We start from the raw sequence: 4,860 nt of genomic DNA, 5'->3' as shown, positions 1-4,860 counted from the left end.
TTTTTTTTGACTTCTAAGATGCCTTTAATGAGAGAAAAAATATTATATTTTTGGAGGTTAAAAGTCCTTATAGATACTCACCAAGTTTTACATTAGTTTATTATTTTAATATCAGACTGGAGGATGGTGTGCTTTTGGGCTCTTTTAATCTTGCTGATGGAGATATCACCTCCTTAGAAATTCTTACTTTTAAAAATTTTCATCAGCGGTGAAAATTTCAAAGCTTTTTCCTTTTTGACTTTGGCCAACAAAGGCCACGAACGACTTTTAACCTGATCAGAGGTATCATGGAACTGAGCTGGGTGAAGGAGAACTGGTGTCACCATTAACCATCAAGGTTAATGGTGGTCTCCATGGCTAGTAGCTGTGTACTTCTGTCTTTAGCATGCAACTGTTTTTTAAACCTAAAATAATGTTTTTCATGGGTTGCTATTTTTCCTGATCAATTCTGCTAATCTCACTGGAAACTGAAACAATCAGACTGATGTAGGAAAAGGAAAGGAGAGAGGTCTAACTGCTAGCAACCTCAGGGGATTCGTTGGGTGCCACCGATGCTCAACCATGGTGGAGCATTTCCCTGCCCTGAGTTTTCCTCCTCCTTTAGAACATAGAAATCAATGAGAATTAGTGCTCTCTGTGTACAAGCTTTCTTCACCTACTATTACCTATATATGATAGAAATCAGTTGATAGTATTCTCCACATTATCCAAATAATCATGTTGTTTAGGGGACTATCACTCCTTGCTGTGATTGAAACTTTGCCTAAGTTTCCTAGATGTAATACACAATAAGAAAAAGCTCTCTTGAAAAATTAGCAAGTTTTTGATGGGCCATCCATATAACCCAAACTTCTTGTCTGTCCAGATTCAGACTAAAAGTACTAAGAAAAATGATTTAATCTGAAGTGATAATTTTTTATGTCCTGGTTGGTTGGCATACAGCACAAATAAAAGGTTTTAACATCCCATCCCAAAAAGGAGTAACAGGCACTGCCTTTTGCTTTAGCACCCATTAGCACAGACTAGAGAGATCTTAAATCTTTCACGGTGAATTATCTTTGAAATATCTTCCTTTCCTTATCTGGGTCTGAAGTGATCTAAAGATTGTGCTGAAAAGGACGGGAGGTATTTTCATAGAGGGCTGAACATGCTAATACTTCTCCATTGTATATGTAATAAAGCTTCAAACAGTCTTGAAGGTGTAGCTTTCTGACAGAGGGCTGGTGAAAAATGTCTTCCTGCCTTGTAGGTATTCAGGCAAAAGGACAGATGAGCATCCTAGATGTGAGGGCGTAAGTAACAGCAGCGTTATCTGAAGCACACTTGACTCCCATTTTCTCCTATCCTTTAACTGCGGGAGTGGGACTGTGGGATCTTAGAGACGACTCGATATGAGCTAGCAGCTAAGTCCAACATTTAATGGTAGAACATCAGAATATATGAAGTACACTTCTCATGGGACATTACTCATTTCCATCAACCTGTAACTGTGACAACGCGAAGTTCCCTGCCATGCCTACATCCCGTAACGGCTTCCTCATACAGCAAAAATTGCAGCAAGTTGTTTACTCAAATTCCCTTACAAAGTTATCATGTCCTTGATACTCTGAACATGGCCTTGTTTTTCAAGCCAGTCCTCAACGTTTAAAAACGCCATCTGTGGCCTATCCATAACAAATAAACTTGTAGATGCTTTGGTACCAGCCTTGTAAGTCTGTATGATTAGAATGAAAACAAAATCCAGCTTGGTTTGTAAATTGCACTTTTGAGGTCCACATGAGTCTCTGCATTCAAAACAAAATGAATAGTGTCAAGGTAGGAATTTTCCTTTAGAGCACATTTGCCCCTCTTCCCCCAACACTCACTTTCTTTCTTCAATTGTGTGAATGGAGAAAACCCAAAAGCTTCAATTTCAGGTCTGGCTCCTAAAGAAAACCAGTGTGGTTCATTTGTGGGCTGGGAATAGGGGTTTGAATTGGCATAGACTTGTGGGTGCTTTGGGGCTGGAGCACACACAGCTGTGGGTTCCAGATGCTTGCTATCCTGTATTAATGTGGCTTGTCTGTGAAACCATGGCATCCGCAAGACTACACAAAGGTCCACGCCTGTGGTGGTTTGGGAACTACTCCCAGAGAGAGAAATTTCAGTTTTTACAGAGAGTTAGAAAGAATTTAAAGACATCTAGCAAAGAAAGGCTGAAATAGTATGAGATTCTGCGTAAGAGCTTCATTTTAACAGAGATTCAGTCAATTTTATAAATGAAAAGTTTAGACTCTTCGTAAGTAGCATTTTGGTGCTTTGCAGATGAAAGAAGGAAATAGCATTTTTTTTTGTCCCGTAATGTCTTAATTTTACAGGAGCCCGACCTGTTCCTGTTGCTTGCACTGCTGGCATAGCCAGTATGCAGATACTGTAGAAATGTGCTCTCAGTGTTTATATGTAATTACTGTCTCTCTATGTGCTGTGGTAGCAACACAGAGAACGCCTGTTCTGTGGAGTAGGAAGGAAGGAGAAGTGCATTTCCTTTTTTCCAAATGTGCTGAACATTCTCAGGTGTCTTTAAGGATGGCACGTTTTCCACAACTTTTGAAAACAAAGCTGAGTCTTTTTTTTTCTTTTTTTTTAAAGTGTGAATGAATTAAGGATATTAATAATTCTTTTTTTGTTTTATGCTGAAGTGACTTGTTAATAACCAAGCTATACTCTCAGGTATTACATTTAAAAGAACAGGAAAATTTTTAGTTCACTTTTTTATCACGAGCTCTGTGCCTGCAATCTTGTGATTTAATGAAGAAATGTCTTGCATAGTATCTTTTACTTAAACTTTATCTCCAAAACACTGTGTGGAGTTAATAAAATTAAAAAGTTTTTATTATTATTATTACTGTTATTATTTTTACTAGAAGTTAAGAGACATAGACATGAGAACAGAGACATATTGTTTCCAGATGAAGGCTGAAAATAGTTGGAAAAGGAGGGAGAGCTATGCAGCAGGGTGGTTCCAGATGGCAGGCACTGCAGAGGAGGTTCCTGCAACCATGTTGGCCAGAGCATACAAAGGGACAGGAAAGAAGCCTGATACCAAGCAGAGGATGCTGAAGGACAAAGTAACAAAAGTAGTGTTGTGAATCGTTCTGAAAGATTTTTGAAGTGAGGAACTCTCCATTTTTTAACTGAATAGAGAGCCAGGTTTGTTTGTGTGCAATGAGGGTATTTCAGTGGAGAACTTGTCATAAAAATTGAATTTTACTGATGTTCTGTGCTCAGCAGGTGAGCAGGTGTCTTACTTTTTGCATGTTTCCAAACAAAGTAGTAGCTTGTAAGTATTTAAAAGTTTATTGAGTCTTATTGCACTTCTGAGTATCTTATAAATTATTTAATTGTCTGATGGATATGTGGCTACCTAACTATAGGGGATGAAATATGCACTGTTCCTCTAATACACTGGAGGGAGACCTGTTTATAAAGTATTTAGTATTGGTTTTATAATGCACTGTTGTCAACAGGAGACCACGAAGCTCAAAGATCAATCTTGTTTTGGCCCACAGTATTAATGCTGCTTTATGAAATTCTGTGACAGGTCACTTAGACAACAGCTCTTAATGAAAGGACTTTGTGCCAGTGTGTGGTTGTGTGACTGTCTGTTAGGAAGGCATGCTTTACTTGCTGCCAAGGCTGCAGATGAATCTCTTTGTCCAAGTCCCTGAGGTGACTTTGTGGCTGCTGCTGCTGCTGGCCAGGTGATGGAGCTCATCATTTCCCCTGTCCTCTAGAGAGAAGTGAGACAGAGACTGCTGAGTTCTTGCTAATGCAGCTTTTGCTAATTGTCCAGAGAGCTAGTAGGACACTGGGCAGTGCAGGCAATTCTGTGTGCCTTGTGTGAGTCAGTAATTAGAAAAACATAACTGCTCTTAATTCAGTCTTGTATTTGTGTGTGAACTGTCTTTTCAGCCATCTAAAACTTAGCTACTCTATTAAAAAAAAAATAAATAGATTTTTAGGTCAGTTTAGTTATTTAATTATGATGGACTTATGTTTCAGACACCAAATAATTGTTACTAGGAATTGGCACAATATATTATATTATCAAATAATTAGATCATAAGCTTAGCTAGCCTGGACTTAAACCCTTTAGGCTTTTGTGGGATCCAAAGGCATTGCTTGTTACGGAGACAGTTTCAAAAAGGATGAGAGTAATGAAATTAACTACCAGAGGATAAATGGCTTTGTAAAAGTCTTGTACAAAACTAGTGTTCAGCAGACAATTTCCAAGATTTTAGGATGTTTTTCAGAAATGAACAGCAGAACTCACTAAAAGTATATTAAAAATATAAACCTTGCTTAACCCCAGAAAATCAATAACTGAAAGATGTTGTAATACGGCAGTACACATGTATAATGGTATAGCAGTAATCCATGAATTTGCTAATATGTTGTGTTTTTTTAGATCAAAGTATTTAAATTCTCTTTTTCAATGACTGACACAAATTAGGTTGTTGCAGCCTTCTTTTAGCAGCTGCTGTGAGTTTGTAGCTATTTCTGTTGAATCATGAACTTTCAGCAACGCATCTGATTTTGAAATATATTGTTTTAAAAATTAAATAATTTCTTTTTGTATCCTGTATCTTCCTGTATTACACAATATGTCAGGTACCCAGTGCCCTTTGACATTCCTTGTGTCACACTGTTCAGGACAGAAACATACAGGCATTTCATGAGATACATTGTCTAAATCAAAGTCCCTTAGAGTCTTTGGAGCTTGCTGTATCTGCTATGCTTTGAATCAAATTCTAGTACCTTAACGTGTCCAGCTTTTACTTTTTGGTAGAGTTAGCTTGTTGGGTTTTTTGGTGTTTTTTT

The 4,860-nt window shown here is 37.8% G+C and overlaps 1 protein-coding gene across 2 annotated transcripts in view; it reads right to left on the bottom strand.

Moving 5' to 3' along the window:
• Positions 1 to 4,860, bottom strand: part of LOC104915035 (centlein-like) — a 449,820-nt gene that overhangs the window by 309,624 nt on the left and 135,336 nt on the right. The window lies entirely within an intron of this gene.

This window comes from Meleagris gallopavo, chromosome Z, assembly GCF_000146605.3.
Source record: "Meleagris gallopavo isolate NT-WF06-2002-E0010 breed Aviagen turkey brand Nicholas breeding stock chromosome Z, Turkey_5.1, whole genome shotgun sequence".
NCBI classification, from domain to species: Eukaryota; Metazoa; Chordata; class Aves; order Galliformes; family Phasianidae; genus Meleagris; species Meleagris gallopavo.
The sequence above is the reverse complement of the archived record's forward strand: the minus strand, read 5'-3'. Positions and strand labels throughout refer to the sequence as shown.